At 43.0% G+C, this 27,180-nt stretch overlaps 1 long non-coding RNA gene across 1 annotated transcript; it reads left to right on the plus strand.

The window, feature by feature from the left end:
* On the plus strand, nucleotides 1-26,738 carry LOC308653760. The gene is made up of 3 exons (XR_014023107.1): nucleotides 1-102; nucleotides 13,623-13,719; nucleotides 26,593-26,738. It is a non-coding gene; the product is annotated as an uncharacterized lncRNA (long non-coding RNA).
* The last annotated feature ends 442 nt before the right edge of the window (nucleotides 26,739-27,180 follow it).

Genomic DNA, 27,180 nt, shown 5'->3' on the forward strand with positions numbered 1-27,180 from the left:
GCCCAAGGTGGTCAGGGTAGTAAGCCACACCAGGACCCCACAGCTGGCCTCACCTGCTTGGTCTCTCTAGAGGACAACACTGAAGTTTGGCCAAAAGCTGAGGTGTGGATCTTGCTTCTACAGGGGGAGGGAGGGCATTTTGGAGAGTTCCAACCAGACTTCCTGTTTCCAACTGCACCCACCCCACCTTCCTCGAGGTGCTGGTGCCTCCATTTCCTGAGATTGTCTGAGGCTGTGCTGAGCTGGCTACTTCTCTTTCCCTAAACATTCCCCGATGGGGAGAAAGTGAAAATCTCATCGATCTGTTTTTCCACATTCTGGAATGTTGTTGACACCCTCTTCCCATCTCCACTCCTGATTTCTTTTGCTGACAGCTTGGACTTTTTGCTCAGGCTCTTTCCTCCTTGTAGCTTGGGGCGGAGCCAGGGTGAAGAGGCTCCACCCATCCAGCCTCCTCTCTCTCTTTTCCCACCGCAGGAGCTCATTCCGGGGCCTCTTCACGACTGGTGTGGGCACCTAGGACAGGAAGCTGGCAAGCTCTGGGTTGTCTGGCTGGTTCTACCACTTCAGGACTTGCTTTCCAAGTTGTGGGCTGGGTTCCCATCCATCTGCCAAGGATAAGCCTGGGGTGTGGGGCCTTCTGTTAGTACTCTGGACCACAGAGGCACAGGTACTCACTCTGGTACTCCAGGGCTTAAAGCCATGACCTTGGACAGAAACACTCAAGGCTGGGGGCTGAGCAGCAATTCAGGAGGCTCTTGGTGCTCCCTTTGGGTACCCTTGACTTCAGGACAGCTGGTGGTGCTACAGGAGCAGGCTGGCCAGAGGCTTCTGCACCCAGGTCCCCCCCTGTTCTTTTGGGTATTCGTAGGAGAGGGTGAGGAAGAGGGCTTCGCCTCCCTCAGCCTTCTGCTGCTTCCTGCAGGCTGAGCTCTGAGTCTCTTTGGAAAGGTTCTGTTTGGCAGGGTAGGGTTGAAGCCTGGAGAGTCTCTTGGGAAACATGATAAGATCTCCTTGTTTTGTGCAGAGGCTCTCAGGGTGTGCTCCGTGGGCACTGATTCAGTGGCATCTATCTAGGTGAAGGGACTGAAAATGCCTGTAGGAAAGAAGCCGAATATTTGGCTTAAGTCACCCTAGTAAGTGAGGACAGGTGGAAAGAAATTAGGCTGACCTCAAAAGATATCAGGCAGCGGACAAATGGGAGTAGAGAGCCTAACACTCTAGTGGAGAATCCAAGATGGCTCCAGAGTTGGAGACAGCAAATAATGCAGCACCTGTTTTGACAGATCCTCCGCTAAATTCTGTCAGGAGGTCTGTTGGGTCCTGACTCTCCAGCCTGCTTTCTCAGACCCTTTTGGCAAATCTGAAGTGGCTGGTGCGGGAAGAATATTACTATTTCATTGCTTTTTATTGCTGAGTAGTATTCCATAGTGTGGACTGTTTGCCCTTTCACCAGGAGATGAATACTTGGGTTGTGTTCAGTTTGAGGTAACTACAAATAAAGCTGCTATACACATTCACATCCAAGGCATTGTGGAGACATACATTTTCATTTCTCTTTAGTCGATAGCTAGGAATAGAACAAGTAGGTATATGGGAAATATATGCTTTACCCTATAACATACTGGTACACTGTGTTCCAAAGTGCTGTGCCATTTTGGATCCCTGCCATGGGTGGTAGGGGTTCCCAATACTCCACATCTGCCAATACTTGGTATTTGCCAGTCTTCTTAATTTTACCCAGTCTAGTGTGTAATGGTATCTCATTAAGGTTTTAGTCTGCAACTCTTTAGTGACTAGTGATATTGGGCTTTTTTTTTTTTTCAGTGCTGGGAATTGAACCTAGGGCCTTGCCCATGGTAGGCAAGCACTCTACCACTGAGCTACATTCCCACCACCATATCTTATTTTATAAAATATCTGTCTAAATGTGCCCACTTAAAAACTTGAATTGCTTTCCTTTTTTAAAAAAAATATTTTTAGGGACTGGGGATGTGGCTCAAGCGGTAGTGCACTTGCCTGGCATGCGTGCAGCCCGGGTTAGATTCTCAGCACCACATACAAACAAAGGTGTCTGCCGAAAACTAAAAATAAATACTAAAAAAAATTCTCTCTCTAAAAAAGAAATTTTTTTTTTAGTTGTGGATCGACACAATACCTTTATTTTATTTACTTTTATGCAGTGCTGAGGATAGAACCCAGTGCCTCACACGTGCAAGTGCAAGGCAAGCACTCTACCACTGAGCTTCCACCCCAGTGAATTGCTTTCCTTTTAATGAATTGCAAGAGCTCTTTATATATTTGGGATATAAGCTCTTTATGTAAATATTTTCTCCTAGTCTGTGACTTGTCTATCCCCCTCCATCATCTCTCCCTCTCACATTTTTTTTTTTTTTTTTTTTTTTTTGGTGGTGTTGGGAATTAAACCCAGGGCCTTGTGTATGCGAGGTAAGCACTCTACCAACTGAGCTATATCCCCAGCTCTCTCCCCTCTCTATTAAATGGAGACGGTCCACTTACTCTCTGGGCAACAAATATTAAGGTAGTGACTTGCACCTTAACTTCTCCAAGGATAAGTAAAATAATACAAAATGTTACTTACCAGTCCTAGCATCTTTGGCAGTCAGAGTGGCAGCAGCCAGGCAGCTGAGCTACATGCAGGCTATCAGTGTTGCAGGGGCTGCAGGCATGCTCCCCACATCAAGAAGAAGGTCACCCAATAAGATAACAAATAACCCAATCAACAAATGGGCCAAGGACCTGAACAGACACTTCTCAGAGGAGGACATACAATCAATCAACAAGTACATGAAAAAATGCTCACCATCTCTAGCAGTCAGAGAAATGCAAATCAAAACCACCCTAAGATACCATCTCACTCCAGTAAGATTGGCAGCCAGTATGAAGTCAAACAACAAGTGCTGGCGAGGATGTGGGGAAAAGGGTACACTTGTACATTGCTGGTGGGGCTGCAAATTGGTGCGGCCAATTTGGAAAGCAGTTTGGAGATTCCTGGGAAAGATGGGAATGGAACCACCATTTGACCCTGCTATTGCCCTTCTCGGACTATTCCCTGAAGACCTTAAAAGAGCATGCTACAGGGATACTGCCACATCGATGTTCATAGCAGCACAATTCACAATAGCTAGACTGTGGAACCAACCCAGATGCCCTTCAATAGATGAATGGATAAAAAAACAATGTGGCATCTATACACAATGGAGTACTATGCAGCAATAAAAAATGACAAAATCATAGAATTTGCAGGGAAATGGATGGCACTAGAGCAGATTATGCTTAGTGAAGCTAGCCAATCCCTAAAAAACAAATACCAAATGTCTTCTTTGATATAATGAGAGCAACTATGAACAGAGTAGGGAGGAAGAGCAGGAAGAAAAGATTAACATTAAACAGAGACATGAGATGGGAGGGAAAGGGAGAGAAAAGGGAAATTGCATGGAAATGAAGGGAGACCCTCATTGCTATACAAAATTACATATAAGAGGTTGTGAGGGGAATGGGAAAATAAACAAGGAGAGAAATGAATTACAGTAGATGGGGTAGAGAGAGAAGATGGGAGGGGAGGGGAGGGGGGATAGTAGGGGATAGGAAAGGTAGCAGAAATCAACAATTACTAATAGGGCATTATGTAAAATTGTGGATGTGTAACCGACGTGATTCTGCAATCTGCATTTGGGGTAAAATTGGGGGTTCATAACCCACTTCAATCTAATGTATGAAATATGATATGTCAAGAGCTTTGTAATGTTGTGAACAACCAATAAAAAAAATAAAAAATAATAAAAAAAATTTAAAAAAAAGAAGAAGGTCACCTTAGCTGAAGGAAGAGCCCAGGATATATATATTGAGAATGGTGCATAATGGATATGTCTATGTACGGATCTTCAAGCCTACCAATCATATCTCAACTATGAAAGAAAAAGAATGCTATCTACTCATAAATTTGTTGTAAGAATTAATTCCTAACTGGTTAGGAAGTGCCTGATACTGCCTAGCTATAGAAGGCTATTGTTTCTTGGGAAGTGAAGACGGGCTGAGCCACTGAATAGATGCCACAGCCACTACTGGTAAGGTCTGACAGGTCCCTGGTTCCAGGCTATATGGCTGCTGTGGGTGTAGGGAGAGCTGGGTGGGCTCCACTGGTATGTGTCAAATATGCCAGGCTAGTGGCCTTTAAATATTTCTTCACAATATACCTAATATTTTTGACTCCCTAACATGTTTTTAAGTTATCATTAAACTTTTATGTCTGAAGTTTAAAATATTCTAAATCATGCAATTTTCAGTAAAAACAACATTTCAAACTGATACTGCTTAGTTGCCCTTCTAAATATGTCATGTGGAATCTAAATATCATCACAATTTAATAATCACAAGTATGCATGCTTTGGGAAAAAAATACATAGAGGAAGAGTCCTTTTTTTTTTGGTACTGGGGATTGAACCCAATGGTGCTCTACCACTGAGCTATATCTCCAGCCTTTTTATTTTTGAGACAGCCTTTTAATTTTCTTACCAAGTTGCTGAGGCTGGCTTTGAATTTGTAACCCTCCTTGCTTTAGTCTTCCAAGTAGCTGAGATTATGGGCATGTGAGCCACCATGCTGGCTGAGAAGTCCTTTTTTTAAAGAATCCAACATTTAAAAATATTTATAAATATTAATATTTATAATCATAAATATTATGGTTATAAATATTTTTTAAAAAATATTTATTTATTCTTTTAGTTTTCGGCGAACACAACATCTTTATTTGTATGTGGTGCTGAGGATTGAACCCGGGCCGCACGCATGCCAGGCGAGCGCGCTACCGCTTGAGCTACATCCCCAGCCCTGGTTATAAATATTAATATTTGTTTTTTAGTTGTAGTTGTATCTTTGTTTTATGTATTTATTTATTTATAATTTATTTTTAATTTTTTTATTATGATTGCTGTAAGTATATAGGTGACTCTGTGACCAGTGTGATTCTGCAATCTGTACAATCAGAAAAATGAGAAATTATGGGCTGGGGATGTGGCTCAGGCGGTAGTGCGCTCGCCTGGCATGCGTGCTGCCCGGGTTTGATCCTCAGCACCACATACCAACAAAGATGTTGTGTCTGCCGAGAACTAAAAAATAAATATTAAAAAAATTCTCTCTCTCTCCTCTCTCACTCTCTCTTTAAAAAAAAATGAGAAATTATACCCCAATTGATTCAAATGTATGAATTGCCAAGATCATTGTAAAGTCATGTGTAGCTTATGTATTTATTTTTATGTGGTGCTGAGAATCAAACCCAGGGCTTTGCACATGCTAGGCAAGTGCTCTACTGCTGAGCCACAATCTCAGCCCAAGAATCCAAAATTTTAAAAAATTGTCATTGTACCATATTCCATTGTATAATCATCACAGATTTTATGCCAATTTTATTTTATTTTATTTTTTTTGATAAAAAAATGTGGGGTGCAGGGCTGGAAATATAGTTCAGATGGTAGAGTGCTTGCCTCACATGTACAAGTCCCTGGGTTCAATCCCCAACACCACAAAAAAGTGGGGTGCAACCATTATGTTAAGTTTTTTTTTTTTTAAGTTGTGCTAGCATTACTTAAAATAATTTATTACTAAACTGGCTTTGGTTCAAGATTAGGATGCATGGAATAGTTATGAATATATATTAACACAATGGCCATGATCATTCAGTGAAGTACAGTACTTCTATTCTCTTCCCCTAAAGAATTTGATTCTAGAAAGTCTTTTGCTGATCCCTTATATTTCTCTGCAATAAAAATATAAATAAAAGTGAATCATACATTTACATAATTTCTAGGATTCAAATGTTCTAGAAATGAGACATTCATTCCCAGTTATTACAATGATCATTAGAATACAATTGACCAAAACACATTTTGGCAAATAACTATCAAACAAGGTACCCTTTTATTGGACGTGTATTTCTCATTGATGTGAATGGGGTATGTGGTCAGTGTCCTGACAGGTTATCTGGGAGATACTTCTTTGCCCAGAACAGAGGGTGAGGGTGAGAGGCAGAAGGGAAGCAGTCCAAGAGACACCTCTATGGATAGGTAGCAGTAAGACATGAACAGTGGGTCAGGTGTTTACGAAAATGTTTACTACAGAACAAATCAGTTAATGAGCAGCCCTGCGTCTGTGGCACCTCGAGGTCTAACAGGAGAGCTATTTCGGGACCCTAGACTGATTTCAGCCCTATAAAGTGTTCCTCTGACAACAGGACAACAGGAAGTCCAAAGATAAATGCAGGGGTAAGAACCAAAGGGCAAGGATTTATTTGCTCAAATGGGTCTAATTTCTAAGACAGGTTTTTGCAAACAACTCAGATCAGAGATGTCCAGATTTGGGAAATGGTAAAGACTGGAGCCCACCGACCAAAGATTCTATAATACTAGTTCATATTTTGGGGGAGGGGGGTACTGGGGATGGAACTCAGGGGCACTCGACCACTGAGCCACATCTTCGGCCCTATTTTGTATTTTATTTAGAGACAGGGTCTCACTGAGTTGCTTAGGGCCTCTCTGTTGCTGAGGCTGGCTTTGAACTCATGATCTCCCTACTTCAGCCTCCCAAGCCTCTAGGATTACAGGTGTGCACCACCGTGCCTGGCTTCTCTGTAATACTCTAATGAGGACCTGTCAGTCAGGCCAAGATAGCCAGCTATTGCCTTTAGGTTGTTGGCTAATATAGTCTGTCAATCCAAAGCCCAGTGGTGATACTTGGGCGGGACCTTCTAACGATCTCCCTTCTGCCCCAATAAAAGCTGGATCTGCCTCTCTCCCTGCGGGTGCTTCACATTCCTTCTTTCACCTCTAGTAAACTTTGCTATACTTTCACTAAGGCTGTTGTCTTGCCTGAAATCTTCTCATGAAAAGACACAAAAGCAGAGAACCACAATCTCCTGTAGGATCTTATCTCACATCTGATCTTATCTCCATTCCCACAGGTATAGGTAAGAGATTAGGAAATGAGTCTGTAAAAACAATTTGTAGCCTTATAGTTACTGGCAAGCCCATAGGTACCCCCAGGGTCACAGAGAGAATTGTCCAGCCTGGTTTCCTGGATCTTCCAAGGCTCCTGTGTCCCTCACATGGCTGATGCACAGAGTTAGTATGTGGAGGCAGGTGTGTGTGTGTGTGTGTGTGTGTGTGTGTGTGTGGCAATAGCTTAGCAACATATAAGCACAATAAATAAATAAATATCAAAGAATAAAATGCTTGACATACTTAAGCAATATCTCCTCCTCAGCAAAGCACATGGCAAAATATTTTCCCCAGAAATATTTATGCTTTTTTACTCATAGGAAAAGAATCCATTTAATCCCTCATGGATATAAAATGCAACTCAAAATAGTTGCATTTTTCTGGGTGTGGTGGTGTATGTCAGTAATCCTGTTAACTCAAGTAGGAGGACGGAAAGCCCAAAGCTAGCCAGGTATGGTGGTGTACACCTGTAATCCCAGCAGCTCGAGGGGCTGAGGCAGGAGGGTTGCAGCAATTCACTGAGGCTGTAAGCAACCTAGCAAGATCCTGTCTAAAAAAAAAATCAATAAATAAAAAGGGCTGGGGATGTGTCTCAGTGGTTAGGTGTACTTGGCTAGGCCATGGTGTCCAGTTTGGTCACACACTGATCTAGATGTTCCTGTGAAGGTATTTTTTAGATGTGACTAACAATCACATAAGTAGACTTTGAGCAGAGCAGACTACCCTTCATAATGTGGGTGGCCTCACTGAATCAGCTGAAGACCTCAAGAGAGGAAACTGGGGTCCCTTGAGGTAGAAGGGATTCTACCTGCAGACTGCCTTTGCCTGTGCAGCCGAAACATCAATGCTTGCTGGAATTTTCAGCCTGTCATCCTCCCCTGCAGATTTCAAATTTGACAATTCATTAAAACCAATGCGTCTCTTTCTTTACACACACATCACACACACACACACACACACACACACACACACACACACACCTGTAAGATGTTTATGTGTATATAGATTATTGGGTCTGTTTCTCTGGACAACTCTGATTAATACAGCAGTCAAGGTTATATTCACTGGGTTTTCACATTACATGCCCAAAACTCTAGGATTTTGATGAAAAAGGACTAAAACTTTTTGTTCTTTAATAAGTCTCTGAAATTTGGGTGTCTATACATTGCCAGATTCTAGTCCATGCTAATGTACATATCTACTGTGTACCAGATATAGTCTTAGACTCGGGATAATAATATTCAGCTCAAAGGTTTGTTGTGAGATTTGATGAAAAGTTCTACTGAGAATTTAACTGAGTGCCATCACATAATAGCCCCTGAGAATTAGAGAAATTGCTTTCAGAACTGTCCTCATGTATATAAACAGGCATGCAGAACAGTCAACAGCGATGGTTGTGGATGCACCTCTGGACAGATCAGCATCCATGAGCAGAGAGATCCCTGCATGCTCAGCTTGAAGGCACACGCAGGTGGACAGGCAGACCTTTGGTTTCCTCTCTGGATTCCCTTCTATGTCTTCTCAACATTCTTCCTGCTGTATTGGCTATCTGCTCCTGTGTAACAAATTATCCCAAACTTGGTGACTTTTCAAACAATAACTAACTATTATTTCTATCAGTCTCTGTGGACAGAAGTTGAGAGCAGTTTGGCCTCTCACATGGATTTTGTCAGGAGCCTGAAGTTAAGATGTTGGTTGGGCGGCCGTTATCCAAAACACTGACTAGAGCCACAGGGTTCACTTCTAAGGTATATATATATTTTAGTTGTCAATGGACCTTTATTTTATTTATTTATTTTCATGTGGTGCTGAGAATGGAACCCAGTGCCTCACACGGGCTAGGCAAGTGCTCTACTACTGAGCCACAAACCCAGCTCCCTTAGTAAGTTTCTATGTGAGGATCCTGATGACTCAGTCACAGCAGTAGTTGTGATCTGGTTTTGGTGATAAAGAAGAGTCCTGGTGATCTAGTCACAAGAGGTAGTGGTAATATGGTCTGGAACCAGTCATTCCCCTAAGGAATTATAATGAATCATGACTGGGGGGGAAAGTTCTGGGCCCATTTTCCTGAAGCTTGTCTGCTTTGATAAGGTTCCCATGATTTTACGTAATACTTTCCTTAAGGGATTATAACTCTCTGTGGCTTGGGAATGGTTGGACATTCCAGCTCCCGTGTCCTGATGCTGGCCTGCTTTGATAACGTTTCCTATCATCCCCAGTCCTGTGACCTGTGGACTCTCCTTGGAGCATGTGTCTGGTTTCCTCTCTGTAAGTTTCACCCTCACCGCCCTTCCCCTTCCCCATGGCTAACAACACACCTGACACAGCCTCTCCTCCACTGCCACCTAATACTCTATGCTTTTGATTATTTCTTTATGGTCAGTCTATCCCCAGTTGAATGTGAACTTGAAGGGGAGGGACTTTGTCTTTGCTGCTTGATCCCCGGTGCCAATCACAGGGTAGGGATCTAACAATCGACGTATAAATATTTATTTATTTATTCATTTATTGGGTACCAGAGATTGAAATCGATCACTAAGCCACATCCCCAGCCCTAGTTTTGTATTTTATTTAGAGACAAGATCTCACTGAATTGCTGAGTGCCTCACTTTTGCTGAGGTTGGCTTTGAACTCGAGATCCTCCTGCCTCAGCCTCCTGAGTGGCTGGGATTATAGGCGCCTGGCCATAAATATTTATTGAATCATTTAATACAGAAAAGAAAGAAAAAGAGGAAAAGAAGAAAGAGAAGGAAGAAAGGAGACAGAGGGAGGATTAAGAGATCAGAAAGGGGACAATGGAGGGAGGAGAGAGGGACGCAGACCCCAGGTCAGGAGCCTGCATTGCCTTTGTTGTGGTTTCTCACTTCACAGCTCCTCAGTCTCCTCCTGGATTTTTCCTCCTGGATTTTTGCTGTGAGGATGAAAAGCGCCCCTCACGGGGCCTGGCCCTGAAGATACAATAAAAGTGGGAGGAAGGAAAAGGACTTTGGGTCTCTCTTCTGCAGACTTCCCGGGGAACTCACTGGCTCTGCCCTTCAGAAAGAAGCATCTGAAATCTGGGGTGGACCCCATCATGTGTCTTCACATCTGCTGGGGTCCAGTCCCTGTTGCTGTCCCTGTGGCTGAAAGGTCTTACTGATGGTGAGCAGCTGGCAGAGCTGTGGCCCTGCTCCAGATGGGGTTCCCTGGGAGATCTATTATCCCAGAACATTCCAGGCCCTCTCCTTTGGAGGCACAAAAAGCATTTCCACAGGGACAAGGGCTAAAGGAGGCAGGTCCAGAGAGGAGTGTGCATGGAGAGCAGGTGAGGGGATGGCATGGGGAACACGAAGAGGACAACCTCTGCCTCTGCCACTGCAAATACCTTCATACTGGGACCTGGCCGGCCCATTGTCCCCCACACCTGTGACTGCCAGCAGTCTACTGGACCCACAATGCCCCCTTACAATACCAAGTCAGAGGAGGAGGGAAGCACTCGGCCTAGACTTCCAAGAAGGGCAAAGTCTTCCTTCGGGTCCTTTCTCTCTGCTTCTGAGCTGGTGGAACTCCTTCAGATCCGACCGCTCTTGCGTGTTGGCCTGGCGGGCAGTTGCTAGAGACGGGAATGCCTGGTTGTGTGAGGGGCTGAGTGCACCTGCCTGGGAAAGACTCCCACCTGCTCACTGGCTTTGCCATCTTGGACAAAAAGATTCATCTAACTCGCAGCTTGTGTAGGAAAAAAGAAGCATCCTAACAGTCCCTACCTCAAGGTCGGCACAAGGTTGGGAGCATTGATGGAGCCATCCATCCAGTGACATCCAGAACATGCTTCATGATTACCCTTTCTATGGAACGGTTCTTTAAATTCCCACCTCTCCCCACTGCAGCGGGACCTTCTTAGTGCCAGGTTCCCCTAACAAAGACTTCAGGGCCGTGCCAAGCAAGCAGCAGCCCCAGCAAAAGCCATTCCTGAGGATAAGTTTTATTCATCCTGGACTCTGTTCTCGGCTTGGGCACAAACTTTTCCCCTTGTTTTTGGTCTTCCACTCTCTCCATTCAGGTCATTATCAAACGTCACATTGAACTTCCCTTATCACTTTATTTTTTTTTAAGAGAGAGAGAGAGAGAGAGAGAGAGAGAGAATTTTTAATATTTATTTTTTAGTTTTCAGCGGACACAACATCTTTGTTTGTATGTGGTGCTGAGGATCGAACCCAGGGCCCCACACATGCCAGGCGAGCGCGCTACCGCTTGAGCCACATCCCCAGCCCACCCTTATCACTTTAATGAAATGACAGCCTGCCCGAGTCCTTGATCCCTTTCTCTCGCCCCAGCCCCCCCACATCAACTTATTGTTGTTCGACACTCTATTTCTCTTATTAACTGTTTTTCTCATGTAGCCCAAGAGTCTTACCCATTTTGTTCAATACCGTATCCCCGATGGCTGGGACCCTATTTAGTACATGGTAAATGTTCTGTAAATGTTTGTCGAGTGCGTGGAGTGAACCCTTGGACATCTACGTAGATCCAAGCTGTTCTATGATTAGTGGCTGCCTGGAGGAAACCGCTCATCTCATTGTTCCTTGTAAGGTAGCGCAGCAGTATTTCTGTAGGTGTGAGAAGTGGTCACTTAATGGTGTAGGCCCAAGGCTAGTCCAAGTCAATGGCGGTTCCCTGTGATCTGTTATGTGCTCCTACGAATATGGCATAATGAATCCCACTATTATGTATAATCATAATGTACTAATAAAAAGCAAATTTTTAAAAAGTGCTCAAAGGATCTTTGTGTATTTCTTATAATTGTATGTGAATATAAAATTATCTCAAAATAAAAAGTTTTTTTTCTAAATGCTGCTAGAAATATGAGAAATTTTATTTTATTATTTTGCTGACATCAGATTTACAACATTTTGTGCATGTTAGGGTTTTTTTTTTTCCCCAAAAAAAGAAAAAGTTTTACAAAAATAAAACTTCCTTGTGATCTGATCGGTCCAATGGCCTCTTCTCTTGCGGTCAGGTGACAATGTGCTCCTTACAGGCTTTATGTGGTACAACCCACTGGCTTTAATTGGGGGCAAGGTTAGTATCTGACAATCAGTGGCTTTTGCAGATATATTGTCCTGAGCTTGTGTATCTGGAATTGTGTTTGGTCATGAACATCAGATACTACACAAATTGTGATTTGAACTTAAACAGTTGTTTTTTTTTTTTTTTTTTTTTTAAAGCATCGAGTGAGCAGGTGGGCAGGCTGGGGCTGGTATGGTAGCATCGTAAAGTCTTCAGTGTCTCGGATTCTTCTTCTCTTCCTGCTTCTCCATCCTCTGGCCACAGCTTCACACTCAAGTAGCCTCATGATTGTAAGATAAACACTGCAGCTCCAGCTATCAAATTTGCCTTCCATGGAGTAAGAAGGCAAAGCTTAAGGAGAACCAGGAAAATGGGTGAATGAATGTCCTTAAATCAGTATTCTTTTAAAAAAATCCAGTCTGACAATCTTTGATTTCAGTTGGAACTTTTAGCCCATTTATATTTAATAAAATTACTAATATATTTGGAGTTAAATCTACTATCTTACTGTTTTTTAAAATTTTACTTGTTTTACGTTTCTTTTCCCTCTTTTCTTGCTTTCTTTTGGACTTAGTAGTTTTTATTGTTCATCCTCCTAAGCTTATGAGTTATTCTTTCCTCTATTTTTTTTAGTGGTCACCTGAGAGCTTGACTTGTTAAATGAACATTTTCTTCCACCCTACAGTGCAAGGGAAAGACTTTATCTCACTCTGTCTCTCATCTAGTGCTTTTGTGTTCATGTTTTTTTGTTTTTTGTTTTTCTTTTGGTACCAGGGATTGAACTCAGGGGCACTCGACCACTGAGCCACATCCCCAGCCCTATTTTGTATTTTATTTAGAGACAGGGTCTCACTGAGTTGCTTAGCACCGCATGGTTGCTGAGGCTGGCTTTGAACCCAGGATACTCCTGCCTCAGCCTCCTGAGTGGTTAGGAGAACAGGCATGCACCACCACACCCAGCCACTCACTCCTGTACTTTTTTTTTTTTCCTTGCTCCTTGTTCCTTTGGGCATCTCCACGCTGCCCTTTGGGATCATTTTTCTTTTGTCCCATAAGTGTTTCCTCAAGGTGGGTTTGTTGATTTAAAAAAAAAAAAGAAGTTCCCATTTTTTATTGGCTGGAAAGTGCCTTTTCCCATCCTTCCTTCCTGTGTGCAGAAGTAGAGCACTCTTATTCCAGGGGAGGACACGGTGAAGAGCTGGGTTACCTAGGCTGGGTGGAAAGCTCACATCCTCTTTCTTGGCTATGAGAGGTATCTAGTAAAGCCAGTGTTTGGCAGGAGTCACAGGCAGTGACCCAAGGGTCGGATCTGACTCTTATAGGATTTCAAAGGGCAGCTGCTCTTAGCATCTCCTAGTACAAATCAGCATTCTCTGTTGGGCAGCTGTGGTGTTGGGGTCTCCATGTCCACCTTCACAACGTGGTGGCAAAGCACCGTGGTGTGAAGGAGAGAATCACTGAGTCTCTTATTATTTTTTGGCACTGGGGATTGAACCCAGGGGTGTTTTGCCACTGAGCCACATCCCCAGTCCTTTTTTATTTTTATTTTTTATTTTGAAACAGGGTCTCACCAAGTTGCTGAGGCTAGCCTCAAACTTGCGATCCTCCTGCATCAGCCTCCCAAATCGCTTGGGTGACAATTACAGCATGGGCCACCGGGGTAAGAATTGCTGAGTCTAACCCAACCTCTGTTTTCTCACACATTAGAATAATTTGTCAGAACTATTTTTATCAAAGGGCAGCTCCACTCACATTTTGTCTTGGTGCATATTATAATCATACATGTGAGTAGAATTTGTTGTTACATGTTCGTTTATACACACAATATAATAATTGACCAAAAACATTTTATAAGCAGCTCTCTGCTTGTACTCTTTAGGTAAGCCTCAAGGCCCATGTGGGTAGCAGCTATAGTCATCAATGGCCCTGGCTCTGACCACCTCTGGACAGTCACTCACTTTCTGAGATCCAGGGTCAGGGTGGGGGTGGGGGTGGGGGTGGGGAGTCTGGCCCAATGTGAACTGGTAACACAGAGGATCGAAACGTGAACCGGACAGTTCAAGTCTCCTCCAGAAGGTGTGCCTCCGGCTGGGATCCCCCAGCTCTCCAGCCCCCAGGTCTCCCATTGCAAGTCAGACAGGAAAGCCATGCCAGGGCAGACAGTAGGACCAGAAGGGCAGCTTCTTTTCTCTTCTAAAATCACAGAAATCCCAGCTGCCAAGGTGAGTTAACTGCCTATATTGAGAATTGTAAAAACCGACCCAACGGGAGCACAGCGTACCCCGTACCCCGTCTGGCCTCTGAGCTCTCTCTGGGGACAGGAGGAAAGTTTGAATGCATTTCTGATGGGTTGCTAGTGTTTAGTTGCTTTCTTTTAAGATAGAAAGGCAAGCCAAGAGCCCTCCCATCTCTAAATTTTACTTTGCCAAGTAAAACAAAAGCTTATTCTAGAATGTTCCATCCACATGGGACACTCTTTGCCTAAGCAGCATATGGCTCACTCTGACATCACCACTTGAAGGCCTTTCCTGATTGCCCTGTTTAAAGACACAACCTCTGTGACTTCCACCTCAACCACTCACCAGGAACCCTTATCCATCCCCCACTCCTCTTCAGGCTTCATTTTTTTCTGTCCTTTTTTTTTTTTTCTTATTTATTGTTATTATTCTTTGTAGTTGTAGATGGACAGCGTGCCTTTATTTTTATATAGTATTAAGGATGGAACCCAGTGCCTCACACATGCTAGGCAAGTGCTCTACAACTGAGCTACAGCCCCAGCCCCCTCTGTCCTTGTTTTAACCTGTTTTGTGCTGCTATAACAAAATAACTGAGACTGGGTAATATATAATGAATAGAAATGGTTTCTCTCACTGTACTGGAGGCGAGAAAGTCCAAAATCAAGGAGCTGGACTCCCTTACTGTGTCCCCATGTGGTGGTCAGGAGCAGAGGAGAGAGAAGCCTCTCCCATCATTCAGAAGGACTCCACCCTCATGGCTCAAAGGACTTCCATGAGGCTGCACCTCCCAATACTGTTGCATTGGAGATTCAGTTTCTGACATGTGAATCTGAGAGACTAAGGGACTCACCCAGACCATTGAGGCCATAAAGTTTTATCGATCATCTGCCAAAGTCTTCTCACTAGATAGTTAGCTACATGAGGGAAGGGATAGGTATGTTTACTTTTTCTGTGTCCCCAGGGTCAAAAAGAGCTCCTGGCACATAATTGTCATATGACATGTATCCTATGTCATGTTTATTGCTTCAAAACAAACTACCCCAAAACTTAATGGCTTAAAGCAGTGTTTACTACATTACATTACAGTCCGTCAGAATACGGATGCTGCTTAGCCGAGACCTACGGCTCAGCATCTCCCACTAGGCTGCCAACAAAGTGGTGACTGTGGCTACGGTCTCATCTGAAGACTCAAATGGAGGAAAATCTGTGTGTCAGTCTGTTTTCTGTTGCTATAACAGCAGACCACAGACTGGGAAATTTGTAAAGAAAATAAGTTTATTTAACTCATAGATCTGGAGGCTGGGAAGCCCAGGGGCATGGCTCCTGCAACTGGGAAGGGTCTTTGTGCTCATGTTAAATGGCGGAAGGGGAAGGTGCAAGCCAGCGTGTGCAGAAGAGAAAGCATTGAGGGAGGACTCACTTTTATAATAACCTGCTCTTGTGGTAACTAACCTAATCCTGCAATCGTGACATTGATCCACTCACCAGGGCTGCACCCTCGTGACTCTGCACCTCTCATTAGGATCCTCTCCCAATGCCACAAGGCTTCTGGGATTAAGCTTTGAACACATGTCCTTGGAGGACACATCCAAACCCTAGCAATCTGTTTCCAAGCTCATGTGCTGTTGGCAGGATTCAGATTCTTTCAGGCTGTTTGGACTGAGCACCTCGGTTCCTTGCTGACCGTTGGCAGATTCTGCACTGCAGGTTGGCACTCGGGGTTCTTCATAGCGCAGCTCACAACATGGCAACTGACTGCATATAAGACGGTAGGCGAGAGAGAGAGAGTGTGCACAAGAAGGAAGGGAATGTCTCTGGACTCAATGTTGCCCTTGGCATTCCAGCACTTTCTCTGAGGTCTCTTCATTGAAGCCAGTTAAGTAGGTCCAGTGCAAACTCAAGGGAGGAAGGTCCCCCAAGATGGAAGTCCCAGGAAATGGGGAGCGCTGGGAATCACGTTAGGGGCTGCAATTGCAATTAAGGCTGCAACTGCATTTAACCTTCAGTTAGTGTTTGTTGAGTGAGTGAATGAATTTGGATAAATGGAGAGGAAGAATAGAGACAGAGGAGCACTCTACTGTTAAGACACGGCTTCCTTTACACACTGGAAAGCCAGGGGACACGCTCCTTGAAAAAGCTTACTCCTTTCCACTTGTTACATGCTTCATTTTCAAGACTGGTTAACTTCCACATCCTCCTCCTTCACCCCCAAACACATGTGTGCACACCATGTAGAAATGGAGGACAATTCACTCCCTTAGGGAGGTGAAGAAACTGGAGAGCTCACACACTGGGCTCAGAGGTTTATGCACTGCTTTGGGAGGAAAGGCTGGGGAATTTTGTAATTTTTTGGAGAAGCACATTTTTTTCCCCACTTGCACAACTCAAATAAGGCTGAATACTCCCATGCTGGAATTTTCCAAACCTTTTTCAAGTCTCAAATGGAAAGGGAGAGATCTGGACAAAGCAAGGCTTTGTTCTTAGGGGTGGAATGAGCTGGATCTGTGGTGCACCTTTTGTGTGCTCAGTGCCAACTTGGATTTCAAGGGTACAGAAGGAAAAAGGACATGGGAGGGACCAGGTCAACAGTCAGGAGACAACAGTGGCACAGAGACACCCCTCAGTAATGAGGTGCAGACCTCATCTGCTGTTGGAGATGGAGAAAAGAGGGGGGGGGTTCCTAGGCCTAATGTGGGCAGGGGAAGGATTTTAGACATAGGTGGGTGAGAACTTCACCTTTGAGCATGAAAGATGTTGGAACTGGAGGAAGGCATTCTAGGTGAGGAGCGTCTAGGGGAAGAGGCCATGAGAATCGGCACAGGAAGGAAATGGGAATTGGTGCCACATGCTCATGGTGGAGAAGCAGTCCAGAATAAATGGAAGGTGCATGGTAACGGAGCAGCAATAATGAGAGACTGTGGGGCAGGAACTTCCTAAGTGTAGGTGGTGAGATTAGGGGGTTCTTAGTAGGGACATGAGGAAAGGACTCAAATCTGGGGGTAATTAGCTCTTTCTTGGTCCCAGGGATAAGCAGCCTGAAACAGTGGGTAGTCACGGGGCCGGGATGGGCCTGACTAGGAAGCTACTAAGAATGTGAGGGGGTCTCAATGCAGCATGGAGGGGGGGCAACAAAGTTAACCCTGATTCTCTGCGGTCTGCTGTAAGATCAGGGGTGGGTGGACCATCCTAGGAGATGAAAGAGCCGGGGTCTCCTTAGAAAGGTGGGATGCCATCTCCTCCCTCTCCCAGCTCTGCCCATACCCTATCCCCTGTCCTTGTCCCCTGCTCCTCCTCTGACACATTGTACCTTCCCTTTTTTGGTCCTGTTTGTGGGCTGTTTTCCCTCTGGAATGCAAAGCCAGGATTCCCAGAGACTACAAGAGTGCCTGGCATACAGTAGGCACTCAATGTCTGACACAGAAAAGGACTAGATAATATTAAGGCCAAGTTACAAATTGATAAACTCTGCTGATAGAGTTCGATCTGGTGAGGAGAACAGCGGTAATCGATTTGCCGAGGTGCCCACCGCTGGGGTAGCAGGGTCGGTGTGTGTCAGGGTGGGGGTGTGAGGTGTGGGTGTGACCTCCAAGGAGCAGAGCTTGCTAGGAACAGCCCTCAGCTCAGTCTGGCCACCAGGAAAAATTGCAGGTGGCACAGGTCACAGCTCTAACGCCCTCCACCAACAGTCTAATTTCCTATGTCTCAGTTTGGGGCTTCGGCAGCCTGTCCCTCACCTATTTGGATGTCCATGGAGAATCTCCTGCCAGCCTCAGTGAGCACCGACCCTGACTGGAGAGGTCAGGTGGATCTGGAGCTTTCTCTTTCCAACACCCACCCCAGCCCAGGAACACCAAGGAAAAGGCCTGGGGGGGGGGGGGGCGATGTCGCAGAGGTTCCTGGATTTCATCATAGACAGTTCATTTTTCTTTAGAAAATGAGCCACTTTTTCCCTCTTACATTTTCATATGGTGCCCAGAATCCCCTGGATTTCCTGGAATTTAGATGAAGAATTCCAGCTATTCCAGCCGTAATTTGCATCCACATAGCTCCTGCCAACAGACTCTGGCCATCTGGGGGTAGGGAGGCAGCCTGTGGGGGGTGGTGAGAGCTTGTGCTCTTGAGCCCTGGTGATCTGGTGAGGGTTCTGACATTCCCTCTTACCCCTCAGTGCTCCTGAGTATTTTCAGACAAGGTTTTATTGGGTAAAAAGATATTATTGGCATGCAATAAACAATTCAGGTTTTGATTTAATGCACACACCCATGAAGCCATTAGTACAGTTTGGATCCTGAATGTCCCTCAAAGGTTCATGTGTTAAAGGCTGGGTCCCCACAGTGGTGTTCTTGGGAGACTGTAAAGCCTAAAGAGACATCTTCATGTCCTTCAAGGGAACTGTGGGACCCCGTCTCTTCCTCACTCTCTTTTGCTTCTTGGCCACGAGGTGAGTGGTTTTTCTCCCTCTTGTGCTCCCACCACAATGTGCCATCTTGTCACAGTTTCAGAAAGTGGGGCCAAGTGTGAGCCAAAACAAACCTTTTGTCTTTATAAGTTGATTTGCTCATCTATTTATTATAGTAAAGGAAAGCTGACTAATAAAAACAATCAAGGGAGTGAACATATCCATCACTTCCCAGTTTCTTTGTGCCTGGTTATGGTCCTTCCCTTACCCCCAACCCCTCATACCCAGATAACCACTGATATGCTTTCTGTTCCTAATTAGTTTATGTTTTCTAAACCTTTACATAAGTGGAATCCAGTAGGTACTCCTTTTTATCTATTTTTTTCCCACCTAGCACAATTCTCTCTTTTTAAAAAAATATTTATTTATTTTTTAGTTATAGGTGGAAACAATATCTTTATTTTATATTTATGTGGTGCTGAGGATCGAACCCAGTGCCCCATGCATGCTAGGCGAGCACTCTACCGCTGAGCCACAACCTCAGCTCTATAATTCTCTTGAGATTCATCCATATTGTGCACATAGTTTATTTCTTTTGTTGCTTCATGTATGAGTGTTTGTATGAACATACATTCTTTTCCTCCTGGGTAGTCACCTAGGAGAGGACTAGCAGGTTAATATGGTAAGTATATAGATAACATTTTAAAAGGAATTGCCAAGTGATTTTTGAAAGCGGTTGTGCATGCTCATCCATAATGTACGAGAGCATCACTTCTACCCACCCACTGGTGCTTGGAGTGGCCAATCTTTTTCATTTCAGCCATGTTAAATGGAATGCAGTAGTATCTTGTTTTTGTTTTGAATTTCCCTAATGACTAATGTTGTTGAGTATCTTTTCATTTGCCTGTTTGATGAGCTTATATCTTCCTGGTGGTGCTGTGTCCTTTCAAATTTTTTTACCCCTCCCCTTTTAAATTGGGTTCTCTTCTTGTTGTTGAGTTTTAGAGTTCTTTCAATATTCTGGATGCAAGTCCTTTATTGAACATGCATTGCAGTTTGGGGCTGGAGCCCAGGGTCTCACTCGTGCTAGGCAGGCACTTTACGACTGAGCTACACATCCCCAGCCTGTAAGTGAAAGGGAAAACGGAGGAATTCCCAGCAGCTGCCAGAGCCATTTTCGCTTTGGGGAAATTTCCTCATTCTTTCCCTGCTGCATTGTAAGGATTACTCCACCTGAATGCAGTAAAGTCAGTCACACTGAGACCCTTGATTTTACACCTATAGTTGCCCCTATGTGAGAACATCTGGTCCACTCATGGGAAATCTAAGGTGCCACTGATAGGAGTCATAATTAAATGGAAGTTCAAAACCTGGAGAGATTTTTTCTTATCTGGTCTGTTTTAAAGGTTATTATAGATTGTTTCTTGGGGATAATCTAGGCTAAATGTGTGTCTAAAAGATGTTTCATTGTAACATCTGGTATCTAAATGAGTTTGAAGCATTGCATAATCTTGCAGTTAAAAGTTAGGGTTAGGTAATTGATTAGTTTGATTTCAGATAATTCATGCAGGAGAAATTAAATACTTAGGATAGAAAATTAAAAGAACTCTACTTCCAAGTTGGCAAGTAACTCCCAATCATTGTTTTATTTTTTCATCAATTTTTGAACTGGGTAGCCTAAGGAGATTTCACTAGGTATACAGTGCATTGATTTGGGCAAGGATAGTAAATTATGATTTGGTATCTGTTTCTCTCAGTGTGTAAGATTTAGGAAAAAAGTGTTGAATTAAAACATTGGTCTGGCTTATTGAAATGACATTAATTAGCAACAGTCTTGGGAATTTTTTTTTTTTTAAAGAGAGAGTGAGGGGGAGAGAGAGAGAGAATTTTTAAATATTTGTTCTTTAGATTTCGGCGGACACAACATCTTTGTTTGTATGTGGTGCTGAGGATCGAACCCGGGCCGCACGCATGCCAGGCGAGCGTGCTACCACTTGAGCCACATCCCCAGCCCGGTCTTGGGAATTTTCAAAGCTTAATTTTAGATATACATGGTAGTGTGTGGATTTTTTTTTTTCAGGTGATTTAAAATAACTTAATACTACTTTAGGAACTTCAGAACAAAGAAGGTGACTTAATGATCCTAAAGAAATTTCTTCTGATGGTAGAGATCCTATTTTCAGTTTTGTGTGAGCAAGTTTTTCTAGTGTAGGAAGATATAAAGATGAAATTTTGTAAATTGTATCTTAAACTTTTATCATAATTTCCAACATCCATACCTAAAACTGTGACTTATGGTTAAAATGCCTTAGGCATGAAGTTTCTGCTCAGAATTCCGGTTTTCCCAGGTCCTTCCAGACCTCAGCCAGGACTTAAATTGATATGCAAAGAGAAGAAGCCTGGAGCACTCAGTAGGAGACAGATCTGAGGCCCAAGGGAAAAAAAAAAAAAGGGTAAAAGTGTCTTTTTATGGGAACTCAAACTAGATTAAACCAAAGAATAAATTGTATGGCATTTACTAATTACTAGCCGGTCAATTTTTTCTAGGACTTTTGCCTTTTCTTAGATTCTATGTTTTTTTTTGAGCTCATGATTTTTATCCTACAGACAAGCTAATGTTTTTCTGAGAAGTTCTATTTTTGATCAACTGGAGTTTTTTAAACATTGCAATGAGATTTCACCTGAGAAAGCTGCAAGGCCTTTTGTGTTATGTGTTACTCTTGTGTTACGTGTTGTATGTCGGTATGTCTGTGTGTATGTCCATATATCCTGTAGTGATATGGCAATTGACAGATGAGGAGCCCTCATGAAAAATTAAAAATGGATCCAAATATCTTTGATTCACGTGATTCAAATGGCTCAATTTAAATTGGGTAAACAGATAAAAAAGAGGTCTTAAATTAAGCTTATAAGTTTTTCTAGGTGTTCAAAAAGACCCTAATAAAATGTTGATGTCTATGAAATAATCTGCTTAAATTCAAAAGTTTACAAGTATTGTTTCAAAATGTGAACAGAAGGAGGTTAACAGATGAAAAAGAGAAACTAGAAGGTTCTAGGTATGGATTAATAGAGGGAAATGTGTTTCTGGATAAGAGTCTATATGATTAAGTAATTAAGAAAGTTTAAGTAAGTGATAAAAAAGGTCTGTGCAAGTTGGTTATAAGTGTAAGTTTTTGAGCAAGTAATCTTAAAAAAATTGTGCTATGTTATTTCTTTAAAAGCTAAACTTGGTTAATATAAAATCATCAATGTAACTGTGATGTTACTAATGTGTTCATATCTTCCAGGTATATAAGTCTGTAAGGTAAAAGCTTCAAAAGAGCATTATATCAAGCTGGTGTTCTAAAGTTGTATGGTAATTTTAGGCTCAAAGAGAAAAACATGTTGGAGATTCAATTATATCATTTGTGTTCTATAACTAGACTTGTTATCAGTAAGATATATAAAGTTCTATGTTGCTTTCTACACTGAGACACAATTTAAATGTATTTTTAAGTTAATGAGAGCCTAATCTGGATAAAGGTTTTATTGTAAAACACAAAAGTACTTTGCTACTTTCCTACAAGAGGTTAAAAGCTTCCAGCCTTCCTTTAATTCATGTTTTAGATGTGATATTATGTTGTGTTAGCTAATGTTCATGTTAACTTGAGCAACAGTTTATGTAAGCTTTGTAAAATGATGTCTAAAAAGCAAAGATCAATAGTACTTAAGATTTATGAAGAACCCCGCCTTACTTGAGATAAGGCTCTATGTCCCATCTCACTACATGTGGGAGCGACTATAAAAAAAATAGACCAGATTTCAGTGCATTTAAGGTTGTGTCCAAAAGTTGGTTTTTGTCACGATTGCCAGAACCTCAAACAGGGGATTATAATGTATAACTCTGCCAGAATTCAAGGTAGCTATTACATAAACTAAATATGTTTTTATCCTAGTTAGTTTTGTTTTGTAGTTTGCTTTTAGATGGTCTAAGGATTGCCTGTTAATGTTTTAAAGAGGTACTGCTTTAAGAACTCACAACCTGGGTTAATTTAAGGTAATGAGTTATTGGGAGTTGCCACCTACAGGATAGAGAGATAGACATTAAAGTTCAGTACCCTTAATATAAGGCTGTTGACTTATTTGCTAGATGTTTAAGATTAAGTTTAAAAATTAAAAATTTGGCTCTTGCCCTCTGAGTCAGTCTGAGTCAGGGAATAGGGGACTTCTCCAAAAGGCTCTGCAACTCTAGGCCACATAACTTGCCGAGCAGGGAGATTAATGAGACCAGTGGAGGGCAGAAGGCCAATCAGTGCATTTGCTGTGAAGAGGAGGGTCATCAGAGAAGGGAAATGTCCCTGATGCTTCTGAGGGAAGCCGTATGGTCAAGCAAGACCTGGACCCATCCTAACGCAAATGGCACTAGCAGAACTGAAAAGCTGCTGTGAAGTTCCCGAGGACTCCCAGGGTAACTCAGCTGACTGTTAACAATGGGTAGAAACAGAAGTCAGTTTGACTTGCTTCATCTTAAACACTTAGCAAAGACAGTCACAGCCAAAGCACAGCTGTTCCTGGACATCTTAAATGGTAATAATAGTTAAATATAACTTCCAATAATAAGTAAACTGGTGGTTACAAAAGAGATTCTCAGACAGGAATGCCTGATAACTGTCAAAGGGACTGCTAGAGTAGTTTTAGTCTAAGGCCTTTATTTCTAACCAACGCAGGTAGGCTTGATGTTTGCTAGTATGGTTATCCAGCCCTAAGTAACAGAATTAAAGATTTCTCTATTAGACACAGAGGTCATACTAGTAAAGGATTTTGCAGGATCAGATGGCATTAAATTATTAGACTATATCTTAAGGGAAAAGACATCTGTAACCCTAAATGTTAGTTGTTGTGTTTACATCCCTGACATTTCTGACAATGTGACAAATACCCTTAAAGATTTACATGCTCAGATGGAAGCCATGCCCTCAGCAACTTTGTTGTGGAAACAATATCTTAGCTCCTAGTTCTTGGTATTTCCTGGTGAAAAACATTGTTAGTCTTTGTCTTGGCCATTATACTCATTGGCATGTTTCTGTGCTGTGGCATTTCTTGCTGCATCAATCTGGTTCCAGTACTAATGAATTCTTGTTTCTCTTATAGACCACCTACCACTCGAATGGCCCTCCAGCCTATTACTTCTCAATTGGACTTTTAGCATGGGCCACTCGATAGGCCCAATATTTTTAAGGGGGACTCCAAACTGCTTGCCCCACACCATCCCTTTTCAGCCTGAAGAAGCCAGAGCTTTGTCCCCCTTCCTCACAGCAGTAAGGAGTTCCCAAATTAGAGGGGGGAATGAAGCCAGATTTAAAGTTAGGTAGTCAGTGTAGTTAGATAAATCGGGGTCTAATACCGAGTGAAATCTAAAATGGAGGCCATGCTAAAAATGATTCCAGAAAACACAGGACAACCCATGGTAATCAGAAGGCAATATGCTCCACTGACAGAGATTAAAAAAAAATGAGACTCCCCAATAATTATGATTCATTACTTTTAAGATTAAAAGTAGTCAGAAAAAGGAGTGGGGAATGAAAGGGTAAAGTTTCTAAGCTGCAAAAGCCTGAATTAAAATGTAAAAGACTAGGTATTGTTAAGTTCCTCTGCTACATCCAGAACCTGAAATTCCTGAGATAGTTAAGACAACGCCCTACTGGCCATTTAGCCTAGGGCCCTGTGCAGTTGTCACAGGGCCCGAACCAATCAGTTTGAATGTGTACCCCCCCCTTAGGAGTGACCAATCACCCCCGCCCGACCTGTTCCCGCCAATGAATGTGCTAATCACGTCTCAGAGTTGTTGTTCAATTTCCCCGCGCCTCATGATGATTTGTTCTGATGTATGCAAAGCCCCCCCCCCCCCGCCCTCCCCAAAAAGTGTACTTAAGCTCTGCTCAACCTCTGCTCTGGGCTCTGGGCTGCTCTCCCTTCCTGAGTGAGCCTTGAGCCTCAGTGCGCTGAATTAGGATCCTCTTCAATAAACTCCCTCGGGCTGGGGATGTGGCTCAAGCGGTAGCACACTTGTCTGGCATGCATGCGGCCCGGGTTCGATCCTCAGCACCACATACCAACAAAGATGTTGTGTCCGCCGAGAACTAAAAAAAAAAAATAAATATTAAAAATTCTCTCTCTCTCTCTCTCCCCCCCTCACTCTCTCTTTAAAAAGAAATAAATAAATAAATAAATAAATAAATAAATAAACTCCCTCCTGCCCATTGCATGAAGCTGGCCTCTTGTGGTCTCTTTCTCCAACGATTCGGCGGATCCTTACAGCTTTTCATTTTGAGATAGGGTCTTGCTAAATTGCTCAGGTCTTCAACTTTTTTTTAATATTTATTTTTTAGTTATAGGTGGACACAATATCTTCATTTAAAAAAAAAAAAATTATGTGGTGCTGAGGATCGAACCCAGTACCTCACGCATGGTAGGTCAGCGCTCTACCTTTGAGCCACAATCCCAGCCCCCAGGTCTTCAACTTTGAACTTGGGATCCTCCTGCCTCAGCCTTCTGAAGACAGGCATGTACCACTGCACTTGGCTTTAATATTTTAATATATATATATATATATATATATATATATATTAAAATATATATACATTTTTTTGGTGTGTGTGGGGGTGGGGTACTGGACTAGGATTGGATTGGAACCAAGTATGCTCTACCACTGAGCTACATCTCCAGCCCTTTTTATTTTATTATGAGACAGGGTCACACTAAATTGCTGAGGCTGGCCTCAAACTTGTGATCTTCTTGCCTTAGTCTCCCAAGTAGCTGGGATTACAGGTGTGGGCCACTGAGGCCCGACTACAATAATTCTTGAAATCAAGTGTTACTCCTCTCATTCCTAAGCTCCTTTTGAAGGCTGTTTTGAGATATCAGCCTTTCATATTTGCATAGGAACTTCAGAATCAGCTTGCTAGTTTATATGTTAAAATGAAAAAAAAAAAAAAAACTTAAAGTGGAAAGAAAGACCCTGCTGGGCTCGGGCAGGATTGCTTTGAGTCTGTAATTCTTGGGCATTTCCCTTCCCTGCCTTCCTGGGCTTCAGTTTCTCTTCTGTACTGTGAGCTGCTCTCCTGCAAGGCCATTGGGAGGGTCCCAGGGCGGACACTAAATCTTCTGGCATGGTGCCTGGAGCACTGTAGAAACTAAAAAGTGCTGACTCTTTTATAGCTTCCCATATGGTGAGACCTCGCATCTTGTTTGTTTTTTGGGGTACCAGGGGTTGAACTCAGGGGTACTCAATCACTGATCCCCATCCCCAGCCCTATTTTGTATTGTATTTAGAGACAGGATCTCACTGAGTTGCTTAGGGCCTTGCCATTACTGAGGCTGGCTTTGAACTCGTGATCCTCCTGTCTCAGCCTCTGGAGCCGCTGGGATTACAGGCATGCACCGCCATGCCTGGCTGAGACCTCGCATCTTGTACCTTAACATTCTGTACAGGTTTCCTTGTCACTTTTGGAAATTCCACCATCACATCCCGATCAGCAGAGGAAGTGACCTTTTGTGCCTTCTCATAAGTCTTCTCACAAGTTGTGTCTTCGGGATCTGTTTAGTTTTCAGTTGCCATAACAAGATCTGGGCTTTCTTTCCAGTCCTGACACTGCTGCAGTTTCATGGTCACAACCTCCAGACGGGATTTTTTCTCTCTAGACTTGCTTCTCTTTGAACTTATCTGGATCCCCTTCTACCAATTCAAAATGTGTTCTGCTGCAAGTGACTACAAATTTGGCTTAAACAAATAGGCCCTTATTTCATTCATGCAACAGAAAGATAGGAGGTCGATGGTTGCCTGTTGTCGATTCAACTGCTTAACAATGTGACCATAATATTCAAGCACTTCTTTTTCTTTCTGGTTTGTCATACTTAGATGGATTTCATCCTCGGGCTTGGTTTTTCATGGTCACAAGATGGCTGCCACGGTTCCAGACAACACACCACTTTAAGGTAGAAAGAAGAAGTATTCTCAGAATACCTCCACCTCCAACAGACTCCACTTCATTCACATCGTCCAGAAATGGCTCAAACGGTCACCCTGAGCTGCAAGGGAGTCCGGAAATACTTTGCTCCATCACCTAGGGCTGAGTACATTCAGAATCCTGTTAGTAGAGATGTGGAAAATGGATTTTAGATATACAACAGATAGCATTACTTAGGCTTAGTTCTCTCACCTGAAAATAGAGATAATAAGAAGGTTATTGTGAAGATTCAATAGAAAGTGCTTAGCACCATGCCCTGCCCATGTTAAGTACCAAATAAAAGATATATATGTTGTTTTTATTGCCATTAGTATCTTCCTTGACAAGGTTCAAGGAAATCCTCCTTCCATTGTTCAAAGAGCCCATTTGGTCTACAGTAAAATTAACGACTCCTCTCCCTGTGCATGAAATCTTTCTGACTCTCCCTTCTCCCTTCCTGACCATAAAACATTGCTTTAGCAGATACCCAAGAGCACCCA

This window comes from Spermophilus citellus, assembly GCF_964194105.1.
Source record: "Spermophilus citellus genome assembly, chromosome: 7".
Lineage (NCBI taxonomy): Eukaryota > Metazoa > Chordata > Mammalia > Rodentia > Sciuridae > Spermophilus > Spermophilus citellus.